This window comes from Arachis ipaensis, chromosome B03, assembly GCF_000816755.2.
Source record: "Arachis ipaensis cultivar K30076 chromosome B03, Araip1.1, whole genome shotgun sequence".
Lineage (NCBI taxonomy): Eukaryota > Viridiplantae > Streptophyta > Magnoliopsida > Fabales > Fabaceae > Arachis > Arachis ipaensis.
The window spans coordinates 20898552-20911425 of NC_029787.2; the positions used below are offsets into that span (position 1 = coordinate 20898552).

At 37.9% G+C, this 12874-nt stretch overlaps 3 long non-coding RNA genes across 3 annotated transcripts in view; 2 read left to right on the forward strand and 1 right to left on the reverse strand.

Moving 5' to 3' along the window:
• LOC110270024 overlaps nucleotides 1–985 on the reverse strand; it is a 1583-nt gene extending 598 nt beyond the window's left edge. The window contains exon 1 of the long non-coding RNA XR_002358987.1: nucleotides 79–985. This is a non-coding gene — a long non-coding RNA (uncharacterized LOC110270024). The remainder of the gene's footprint in view (nucleotides 1–78) is intronic.
• Nucleotides 1–11178, forward strand: part of LOC110270023 — a 17802-nt gene extending 6624 nt beyond the window's left edge. Inside the window, exons 2-3 of the long non-coding RNA XR_002358986.1 lie at nucleotides 2688–2693; nucleotides 11167–11178. This is a non-coding gene — a long non-coding RNA (uncharacterized LOC110270023). The remainder of the gene's footprint in view (nucleotides 1–2687; nucleotides 2694–11166) is intronic.
• LOC110270022 lies at nucleotides 1875–2390 on the forward strand. Its single transcript, XR_002358985.1, has 2 exons — nucleotides 1875–1975; nucleotides 2358–2390. It is a non-coding gene; the product is annotated as an uncharacterized LOC110270022 (long non-coding RNA).

Here is a 12874-nt window from a genome sequence, read left to right on the forward strand (position 1 = left end):
AGTCACCTTTATAAGTAAAAATAAATTTAAAAAAATATATATAACTTTAAAAATTACTTAGATATGAAGACTACTTACGCGAGTGTGATTGGCTAATGGGACTTGGTGAAATCATTATTGAAACATAAAGTAAAAAAATAAGAATCGCAGCAATACAGAAAGAGGCCTTTCCCATTATATTATTATTAACTTTTGACAATTTGTGAGTGTTTTTGAATCCACTTAATAGATGAAAGTATATAAGATAGAAACTGGATGTTGCACATATATATATAGAGATGAACATAAAGAACAAATGAGTGGCTTGAAAGCAATCATGGTTTAGTATTGAAGCGGTTCACAGGCAAAATAGGAGTTGATAAGGGGTCACATGAAAAAAGGTGCACAAGACTGTCTTCGGAAAAGACTGCAAATTCAGGACATATAAATTAATAAACGAATTATTCATGAGAAGCTACAATAAAATTGATACCATATTTTAACGTATATTATCTATACTGATACTTAATTGAAAATGTATTAAGATACATATTGGTGATGGTCACAGGAATTGGATCGTTGTTACAGGGAGAAAAGGGTGATGAGGGAGGAAGAATTTAAAGAGCAAGAGTTGAAAGAGCCTCATTTACGTGAGTTGTGTCTGATGAGTAGTACACAAGGCAGGTTCAATAAATGTAAGTCACTTGGATTTTCTTGCCTGATTCAGTACACTGCGGACTTATATTGCATATTGCATGCATGCCTCAATATTTGCTAATTAATGTGGACCTCATCTCTTATTCAGTAAAGACCCAAATAACCCTTCAAATTTCATTAGCACAATAGCACCTCAAATGGTGACTCCCAAATTTCAATTAAGTAAAGACAAGCTAAGAATTTGCCAACTCTATCCTGGTTCACCATCCTCGTCCAACTTCCATGTAACTGATTATGGCCATCCAACATGCTCAGGAAGACCATAGGTTGCAGAGCGATTCTTAGAGGGAAGAGAAATTTGGGGTTAAAGGTTTTTGGTATATGTTATAGTGTCTAAAAATTAGTGTTTAATTGTCAACAAAAATTAAATAGTTAATATTTAATTTAAAAGTATAAAAATTAATAAATTTTAAATATTTATTATTTATTATAAAAAATAAGTTACGCAAAAATTAGAAATTAAGTGATAGAGATTAAAAATTAGCCAAAATTTTTATCATAGTTGGATAGGTCTATATTGGGGCTCAGTTTTTTGTATATTAGAAAGTAAGGTGTATTATTCAATGATATTTGGAGAGTATTGTGTATTACTCTACTATGGGCCTGCTTTAAATTTTTAAAAGAAACAAAACGTTAAAGACGTTTTGTGGGAGGGTGACATTTTTTTATAATAAATTAGGGAAAATGGCGCTGACGAAATGAATAAAATTTTTTTTCAAATTTTGCAAGAAGAAAACGTGAGCGACGTATTGTGTAAATTTTTTTTATTTTATTTTATTATATGCAAAACGTCACCAACGTATTGTATATGAATTTATTTTTTAAATTGTTATAAAGGAAAACGTCAGTGACATTTTGCTAGAAGATATATTTTTAAAATAATTTTTGGTCAAAACGTCGTTGACGTATTGATAAAAGAGTAAAAACATTAGTAACGTATTGTGAAAACGTCAGCAACGTTTTGTGCTGGGGGGAATAAAAAAATATAAAAGTAACTATAAAAGAAGTTCTGGATTGTGTTAAAACGCAAAAATGGAATATGAGACTAAAATTTAAGTGAAGTAATGAGAGCTTTGTTCTACAAAATGTTCTCAGTTTGAGAGTGTGAAAAAAATTTGTGAGTGAGTGTGATGAGTGCATAAAATGGAGGGTTATATTAGTTTAAAAATATATTTACAATGGTCAGATTTTATCTCATACACATGAAGGTGTGAGTTTTTTATGTGAGAATCCATGTGTTATTGTTGTTCCTCTTTCAATAACATATGAAGGACTTAAGGTAGCGTTTGTTTTGAGGTACTGAGACAGAGACTTAGAGACTGAGACTCAGTATCGTGTTTGTTAGTTCAGAGACTGGTACTAAAATTTCTGTCTCTGTCTCTAAAATTTCAGTATTTCAGTACCTCCAAAAAGTAGGGACACAGGGGACTGGAATTTTTAGAGATGGAGACTGAAACTTTAATAACATTTTATACCTAAAATACTTTCATTTCAATTAATTAATTCCAATTTTACCCTTTGTGCAAATTAAATTAGAGTTTCATTCTTGTTTCAATTCATGTCTCCCATTTTGCACCAAACAGAATACTGAGATTTATTTCAATCCCTGTCTTTTAGTCTCAGTCTTTCCGTCTCTGTCTCTCCACCAAACGCTACCTAAGAGTATACTTTCTCAAAGTGTAGATCATCAAGTGCAAAAAAGAGCCATAAATATTCTGTATAGGCAGCCTGTGCTAGTATTTGGTGGTTTCGGCCAATTTCAAATAATGCATGTGACTGATGAAGCTAGTATGCAAAGAATGTTTTTTACCTATCATCAAACTAGAGCACAGGCCTCACTTATCGAGTTGTATGTTGAGTTCGAAGAAATCGATGATGTTGACTTTCCAGAACCCAACATAGACTGGGTGGGTTATAATACTGAAAGCGATGAAGAGTTTGAAGGTAATTATGAAGTTGTTGGTCCAACTGAAGATGTAGAGGAAGATGAGATAATGGTTGAAAGAGATGTGGCTGATGTTGCAAATGCACTAACCGGACAACATCCATATGGAGAGCCATCTTTTATGCATGCTTTGAATCTGGATGCCATGCATGCACCAGAATTTCCTGAGTACGTCAATACAGGTAATTTTGTTGTTGTTGTTATTTACTTTTTTAATATTAGTAATATTATTATTTGTTTTGCTTTTATGTTAGTATTATTTTTAATTTTTAGATTGTTATTACTATTTATTGTTCTCATTATTATTATTAATAATAGAATATTATTTAGATTTATTTTTGTTTTATTATTGGTGTAGCCCCAGCTGTTATAGCTGCCGGTGAATTTGTAGTTGGAATGGAGTTTAACTCTAGAGAGGCTGTTATTGCATCAGTTAAAGAGTATACCATTCGAAGAGGAGTTGATTATAGGGTATATGAATCAGAACCAACAACATTCTATGCTAAATGTGTACAGTATGGAATAAGTTGTGATTGGCTTATCAGAGTTAGTCTTATGAAAAGACAGTATTGTTGGGTGATAAGGAGGTACAATGGTAGTCACACGTGCACCAGAAGTACCATATCTCAGGATCATGCTAAACTGGACTCTGAAACAATTGCAGAAGCAATAAAGCCATTAGTTGAAGCTAATCCGTCCATAAAGGTGAAATATGTCATTGCTGAAGTACAATCGAAGTTCAACTACACGATAAGTTATCGCAAAGCATGGTTGGCCAAGCAAAAGGCAGTTGAGAAAATATTTGGTGGGTGGGAATCTTCATATGAAGCTTTGCCCACATGGTTTGAAGCAATGGTTGCAAAAGAACCATCAGCAGCTGTTGAGTATGAAACTGCATATGGCTATCGAGGGGATGAGTTAGTTGAAGATCTCCGGATTCTGACACGAGTCTTCTGGGCATATTCCTGTGTGTATATTCCTGTGTGTATGGGTATGGGTGAAAGGTTGTGCATATTCCTGTGTGTATGGTGGGGGTGGATAATATGGATATGGTTGTGAGTATGGTGGATAATATGGATATTCCTGTGGGTGTGGATGTTGTGGTGGGTATGGATATGGCTATTGATATGGTAGGTATGGGTATGGTGCGTATGCATACGACTGTGAAACCAGTGGTTGTTCTTGCCGATGTGGTCCTTGTTGTTGAGGTGGTTGTTCTTGCTGAGGTTGTTGTTCTTGCTGATATGGTTGCTCTTGTTGACCTTCTTCCTCTTGCTCAGCAAGCTCGGATACCCGCAGGTGATCACCAAATTTACCAATATACCAGTCCATGTACTGGTCAGATGGTTGATAGTTGTCGACATGTTCACTTGTCAAGACACACATAGAACTATTTAACCATTGTGAGATCCATACTGCATCTTCTACGCCCCAGTTCTTATTCTTTGGACCTGTCAGCACTATGTTATGGGACGCTCCAAGTTTCATAGCTTCGACTGGGGGGTCTTGATGAAAGCCAAATTGTCTTCTAATCCTGTCAGTCGGATGCCACTCCACAGCCTCAAAACATATTAAAGGTACAGTTGCACTCAAAAAATTTGCACCGTTGTTAATGTCAAATGGAATAACATGAGGCGCAACCCGATTAGGACTGTATGCGTCCCACACAAACTGAAAAAACATATCAAATAGCAGAGGTATAAGTGCACTAATAATCAATTTAATTCACATAATGAAAGGTCTTAGCAACAAAACACTTACTCCATCCAGAGGAAGATCATCCAACCTTCTCCTAACGTCAGAGGTTGTCCAATTTTTATAGTGCTCAGTGGTGGGTTGATAATCATTCCACCTGTCATATCATGTTCATATTAGAAACTAATTAATACAAAAAAAAAAAAAAACCAAAATCGACAACTTAGTTAAATATTACCTGCGAGCGAGTGGAAAGCTGGTATCCACCGGCAGAGGCCCTATTGTTGGCATTCGTATCCAGGCCCACACAAGGAGCAATGCCAGAGGACCATCCATGTCCTTACAATCATATCTCGATGCCCGACATAATGATCGATACATGTGCGCAAGGCAAGCAGAACCCCAACTAAACTTATGAATTTGAGAAAAGTCACGAAGCAATGGCAAATACTTCCAGTGCACAGAGATTCCAGACTTGTCACTAAATAACGTCGTACCAAATAGACACATTATGTGACATTTCACATAAATTTCCTTACTTACTTGATCAGTCAAATGTTGGCACCGCTTTAGGGTGCGGAACCATGCCAGCTTGATTCCGCTTCCTTTGTGGTCCTTCGACCCAGGAGCAACACCAAATTGGGCCAAGCACTCGTTTTCTAACCCACTTGTACTATGATCGGTTGATCCAGTCACCGGTAGACCATCAGTTCGGAGTCCAAGAATCATTGCGACGTCCTCCAAAGTGATCGTGCACTCACCATATGGAAGATGAAACGTGTGCATTTTCGGACGCCACCTTTCAACCAGTGCGTCTACAGTCGGCCTATGAGACACGATCCTCCCAATTTGAGAAACATAATAGAACCCGCTCGCCTTCAGTTGTTCTTCCACTCTATTATCATATGAATCTATTTGGTGTAAGTGTCTTATGTGCAAATTTCTTGAACTCTGAAAACAAAATTTAATCATTAATAGTAAATTACTATAACCAGTTCATGACTACTATTATAATCAACACTTACTAAATCACTACATATTCTAATAATTGATTATTACTAAATAAACTACTAATTATTAACTACTACAATAAACATAAAAATTACTTACATATACAGGATGTCGAAGATATTTTACAATATGATCTTCAGCATGTATGATGTCACGTTTTCCCATTTTCCTCTTTTTTAAACTCTGGATTAGAAATGACATATTTAAATAATTAAAATTTTTTTAAAAAATATTTAAAATAAATGAAAATTTATTATTAATATATCTTATAATTCTATTTTTTTATTAAAAACACATTCCAAAATTAAACCAAGATTAAATCTATCCTAAAATTAATAGTAATAAAAGTAACGTAACTATATAATTAACTCTATTTTCTAATAATAGTTCAAATTTAACCAACAAATATTTCAACCAAAACTAAACTAACATCACTAAAAGCATGCGTTAATAATAATAGAAAATGATGTTTTATTTAAATTAAAAAAATTTAAATAATTTTTAAATAATTTTACTTTAAATATTTTTTATAATAATTCAGATTTAATTAAATATTTTAAGCAAAACTAAAATAAAAATTAATAATTACTGAAACTAATATTTTACGTAAATTAAAAAAATTTTCTGAAAATTATTAACTAATTCTTTTTTAATTCTGTTTTTTAAATTAATAAAATTATAAATCAATCATAAAATAAAAAAATTTCTTATAAAAAAAAGACCAAACATATATCAACAATAATCAATTATTAATACATATGTGTTTCAAAACAGCTATTTCAAATTTTAAATAGCACTAACCTAACCTAGTGCTAACAGTAATTAAGTTACTAACAATAATTAATTTACTAAAACTAATCCTAACACTAACTAACACTTATAGTCCTATTCTAACGCCGATAATACTACTACTAAGTACTAGCAATTAATTAACTTACTATTAATTAATAGTAAAATAACTTAAAAAAATTACAAAATCTTAGTCTATTTTTAAAAAAAATTTGTTCATGCTTTCGGTTAAAAAAAAAATCACTAAATCATTTACCTGAATGGCTTTGGTTAGTTGTGGTCCTCAGTGTGGAAGCTGCCGTTTTGCTTTGTGAATTTCTTTAGTTTTAGTGGGGTAACATTGATAAGGATGGAAGGAGGCGTTTTGTGGTGGAACTGAAGAGAGAAGATGAAGAAATGGGAAAGAGAAGGGTTTACTAACGTTAAAAATCTTCTCGCTGGTGAGAGGGAGAACTTTTCATCCACGTGTGAACCATGCACACACAAAACGTCACTGACGTTTTGTGGAAAACGTCACCAACGTTTTGTTGAAGTTGAAAGTAACGTTGCTGTGAAAACGGCGATGACGTTTTCCTATATTCCCACAACGGCGTTAAACGCTAATTTTTTGTCATTTTAGTGGATTACACAAAGTTAGGCCCAATATTAAAAATAAAAAACTCCTATATTGGCTCAGTATAAAACTTTACAATGTTAGCACACTGTTTTAGACCTTTCTATATGACTTTTGTCAGGGCTTAAAACAACAAACTAGAGGAGATTTGATGGTTTAGATTGGATTCATTAAAATATCGGAAGTCATTTGACAAATCTCAATCTAAACCATCAAATCTCCTCTAGTTTGTTGTTTTAAGCCCTGACAAAAGTCATATAGAAAGGTCTAAAACAGTGTGCGGTTCATTTTTTTTTTATATTGCAGGAGTGTGTGAGTTGTGCTTGGTTATGGTGTATACAGGTGTTAGACACAGGTGTGGGACAAATTTTTTTGAACAATGGCAGAGAGAAATCAGGACCGTCCGATTTTTTTGTTAAATGAATCCTCTGTTTACACTTTTTATTTTATTTTTTAAATGAAAACAGACCCTCTGTATTTAGACTTTTTGTTTTTTTAATTTTTTCTTAAAATGAAAACGGACCCTCCGTTTTTAGTTTTTTTTTTATTTTTTTTAAATCAAAACGGACCCTCCGTGTTTTATTAAAAAATATTTTTTTGTAGATACCCTTTAATCGGATCGTCCGAGTTCTTTGTTCTAAATTTCTCGGTCCTATTTCAGCTCCCTAACACCACATGTAGAGAAAGCACCCCTATTTTCCATAACGTTGTATCACCCCACACTCTTTTCCATATTAAAAATAAAAAGCGATTATAATATCACAAATTCATGTATACTATACACTCACATTTTTTTTACTAGGCCTTTGTCAAGTTTTAAATTCGGATATACCATATTAAAAAAAGGTGAATTTTATGGTATTTATAATACGATGTCTAATTTTTGTCTAAATTATTTATTATAATAAATTTTAAATATTTAATCATTATTTATTTTTATATTTTTAAAATTAAATATTAATTTTTAACTTTTTTTTTTACGAAATTAGACAAATATTTGTAAGCACGTAACAATCACCTTAAAAAAAATACCAAAATTTATCACCTCAACTAAAATATCAAGTGAGTGAGGAGGAAAGGAAACAAAGTGGCACATCAACCAGGTCTAATGACCGTTAGTGTGTCATTTCCGGTCAAAAATAAATGGTAAAAACTCAGGTGAAGTCGACTTTACGTGAAGTTGATACCTGAGAGTCGTTAGATAAAAATTTAGTCAAATCAGTCAAATTATTTAATGGCTCTTAAATATCTACTTCACATAAAATCGACTGCATCTGAGTTTCTACCAACATAAATATATATAAATGGGTCAGTTTTGTTTTGGACAATTACAAATGGGTCAATTTAACTGTTTCCAGTTTCCACATAACTTAACCTTTTTTTGTTTGGATCTAGGCACATAACTTTACTAAAACAAGCTACGATTATAGAAATGGGCCGACATACTAATTACAGCCCACTTGACTGTTCTAGAGTGCATATATAATTATTATATATTTTAACCAAAAAAAAATATAATTATTATATATAATCATATCTGTTCATAACCTGACCCAACGATTAAAGCCCAGAATCCAAGTAAAAAGGCCCAACCCAAAGAGTTGACCTCACCTTTCACCAGATCAGCCACTACGAAGTCGGTACTCGTCACGACTTGCTATAAAGAAGTCGGGAACGAGGGTTAGCTGGCAGATAAGCACTCATTTGAATGAGTAACTGCCCCTAGAATCTCTCTAACCACTTCACGAGCCATATCTTAACTTCCCTAAGATAAAGGGACGGTTAACACCCTAGAAAAGTGGCACTACTCCAACGGTGGTTATTGGTTCACCACTATAAATACACTGACACCCCTCAGGTATCTCTAAGTTCCAATACTCTCTAGACCTGCTAACATCCTTGCTGACTTAGGCATCGGAGTGTCTTTGCAGGTACCACCCCCCATTCTTTCACACGTACAGGTCGGACGGAGTGCACCGAGTTGCAGACCCACTTGAAAGCCTCCTCCTTCGTACGTTTGGGCCAACCAACGCCATCCAGCCCATTAATCTCCGGTTACCCACCGTAACATTGGCGCCGTTGCCGGAGACCCGAGAGATCAACCAGTGATGGCAGATAGATCCCCTGAAGAGGGTCATGTAGAGACAGATTCTGAACAAGAGAATCTGAACACCGGAAACAATGAGGCAGACTTGACCCTTCACCAGGAAGCCAATGACCAACACAGGGAAGGCACTTCCGGAATAAAAAATCCGAAGGTGAATTCTTCAGAAGGGCGCGAATCAGAGAAAGAGGGACCATCCCAGACAACTGAGCTCATGGGATTAGTCCACAGTCGCCTCGAACAGTTAGAACAGGAACGGGAGCGACAAAAGGAAACTGAAAAGAACCTAAAAGAGGAGATGGAGCGACGAAAAGAGTTAGAAAAAAAAATCTTAAAGTTAGAATCCTCCCTCAAAGGTCGGAACTCCCGTGACGGCGGAGAAGAGTCACCCCTAGGAGGGGAAGATCCTTTTAGTGAGGACATAATGAGGGCAAAAGTTCCGAGAAACTTTAGAAGCCCCGATATGGACCTCTACGACGGAACCACTGATCCGAAGCATCATTTGAGCAATTTTAAAAGTCGGATGTATCTGGCCGACGCTTCTGATGCTACGCGATGCAAAGCTTTCCCGACAACCTTGTCGAAAGCGGCGATGAAGTGGTTCGATAGCCTCCCCCCGAGGTCGGTTACCAGTTTTGAAGACCTCTCAAGAAAGTTCTTGATGAGGTTCTCTATCCAGAAAGACAAAGTAAAGCATGCACCGAGCCTCCTGGGAATAAAGTAGGAGGTCGGAGAATCCTTACGAGCCTATATGGAAAGGTTCAACAAAGCATGTTTAGAGATTCAAGACCTGCCCACCGAGGTAGTCATAATGGGGTTAGTCAACGGGCTCAGAGAAGGTCCCTTCTCACAGTCCATATCCAAAAGACACTCCATCTCTCTAAGTGATGTACATGAAAGAGCTGAAAAGTACATCAACATGGAGGAAAATGCTAAGTTGAGAGACCTGAGCTGGCGACCTGGCCACCCTCCCTCAACAAAAGAGAGGGAGACGGAAGCCAAGAAGAAGGAAGAACTTGGTCTCGATAGACCAAGAAAATATCACTCTTATACTCCTCTAAAAGTCTCCATAGTGGATGTATACAGAGAGATTTGTAATACGGAAAGGCTGCCACCCTCCAGACCCATTAAAAATAAAAAAGGGGGGAGCCGCAACGACTACTGTGAGCACCATAAATTATATGGTCACTCCACAAACGATTGCTACGACCTTAAAAATGTAATAGAAAAGCTGGCTAGAGAAGGTCGGCTTGACAGATATCTCATAGAAAGGTCGGACAGTCATGGGAAGAGAAAGCGAGATGATATGGATAGAAGAGACCCACCACCGCAAACTCCGGAGAGACATATCCATATGATCTTAGGGGGGTTCGCGGGAGGGGGACTCACCAAATCCTCTCACAAAAGACACCTCAAGAGAGTCTACCAGGTCGGAGGAGAGTCATCCGACCTCCCAACCATTTCATTTACAAAAGAAGATGGGCAAGGAATAATCCCTGGACACGATGATCCAGTGGTAATAACTATGATCCTAGAAAATGCTCATCTCCACAGAACCCTAGTAGACCAAGGAAGCTCAGCGGACATTCTTTTTAAGCCCGCTTTCGACAAACTAGGGTTGGATAAGAAAGAATTAAGAGCCTACTCCGACACCTTATACGGACTAGGCGACACGCCAATAAAGCCACTAGGATTTTTGCCCCTCCACACCACTTTTGGAAAAGGGGAAAAATCAAAAACTCTGAGCATAGACTTCATAGTCATCAATGTAGGGTCAGCATATAATGCTTTAATTGGCAGAGCTACCCTTAATCGACTCGGAGCGGTGGTATCCACTCCTCACCTTTGTATGAAATTTCCGACCTTAGCGGGGATAGCAACGGTAAGGGGAGATCAGAAATTGGCAAGGAAATGCTACAATGAAAGCCTAAACCTAAGATGAAAAGGCAGAGAAGTTCACACAGTAGAGCTCGGAGGCGCAAGGGCCAAAGAAGAGCTACGTCCACAACCGGGAGGAAAAACCGAGGAGATACAGGTCGGCGAAGAGGAGGAAAAAGAGCAAAGTGTGCCTTCGCGGTAGAGGCAGGAAAATTCCTAGGGTTTATGCTAACACAAAGAGGGATTGAAGCTAATCCCGACAAGTGTAGAGCTATCCTGGAGATGAAAAGCCCGACTTGTTTAAGAGAGGTCCAACAACTGAATGGCCGACTTGCAGCCCTTTCCAGATTTTTGGCAGGATCAGCACTAAAATCCCTTCCGCTGTTCTCCTTATTGAGAAAGGGATGTCAGTTTGAATGGACTCCTGAATGCGAGGAGGCATTCCAGGAGTTCAAAAGATTCTTGAGCCAACCTCCTATTCTGACCCGACCTACAGCTGGAGAAGACCTCATCCTATACTTATCTGTAGCAGACAAGGCCGTCTCGTCGGCCCTGATAAGAGAGGACGAGGTAGGACAGCACCCAGTATATTTCATCAGCAAAGTTCTATAAGGCCCTGAGCTAAGGTACCACAAACTAGAGAAGTTCGCCTACTCCTTAGTGGTAGCCTCACGAAGGCTACGACCTTACTTTCAAGGTCACACAATAAGAGTCCGCACGAACCAACCCATGAAGCAAATCCTCCAAAAGACGGATGTTGCAGGGAGAATGGTTCAATGGGCAATAGAGCTCTCCGAGTTCGACTTGAAGTATGAAACTCGGACGGCGATTAAAGCCCAGTGCCTCACCGACTTCATCATAGAATATGCAGGAGACCAAGAGGAGAAACCAACTACATGGGAACTCTATGTAGATGGATCCTCAAACAAAACAGGAAGCGGTGCAGGCATAATACTGGTGGATGAAAGAGGAACCCAAATAGAGGTCTCCCTCAAATTTGAATTCCCAACTTCAAATAATCAGGCAGAGTATGAAGCCTTGATTGCTGGATTGAAGCTGGCGGAAGAAGTCGGTGCTACAAAAGTGATGATATACAGTGACTCGCAAGTGGTGACCTCCCAGATAAGTGGAGAGTATCAAGCAAAGGACCCAAATATGAAAAGGTACTTGGAAAAAACTCTGGAACACCTTGGGCGCTTTGCTGAAACCGAGGTCAAGCATATAACTCGGGATCTAAATAGCAGAGCAGACGCCCTATCCAAGTTAGCAAGTACCAAGTCGGGAGGAAATAACAGAAGCCTGATCCAAGAAACTCTCCAGGAACCCTCCGTGATAAAAGTAGAAGACAAACAAGAGGTCCTTGAGGTAGTCGGACTAAACCTCGGATGGATGAATCCCTTGGTCGAATACTTGAAATTTGACATCCTCCCGAAGGAGGAGAAAGAGGCCAAGAAAATCCGGAGGGAAGCACAACACTACACCTTGGTGAAAAATATTCTCTACAAAAAGGGGATATCAACACCATTGTTAAAGTGCGTACCGACCTCAAAAACCACCGAGGTGTTAGAAGAAGTCCATAGTGGAATCTGCGGAAACCATCTCGGAGCAAGGTCATTAGACAGGAAAGTGATCCGAGCTGGATTCTACTGGCCGACCTTGCAGAAAGACGCGACCGAATTTGTGAAAAGGTGTCAACCGTGCCAGATGCACGCAAATTTCCACGTGGCTCCCCCGGAGGAGCTCATCAGTATCACTTCTCCCTGGCCTTTTGCAAAATGGGGAATGGATTTGTTAGGACCTTTTCCCCAGGCGCCAGGACAAGTCAGATACCTGATCGTGGGAATAGATTATTTCACAAAGTGGATAGAAGCAGAACCATTGGCCACCATCACCGCACAAAGAAGTCGGAGGTTCCTCTACAAAAATATCATCACAAGGTATGGAATACCTCATTCCATTACTACAGATAATGGAACCCAATTCACCGACTCTACCTTTAGAAGCCTAGTAGCCAGTATGAAGATTAAACACCAGTTCACCTCGGTGGAACACCTGCAAGCCAATGGGCAAGTCGAGGCAGCCAACAAAGTCATACTGGCAGGGCTGAAGAAAAGATTACAAGATGCAAAAGGAGCTTGGGCTG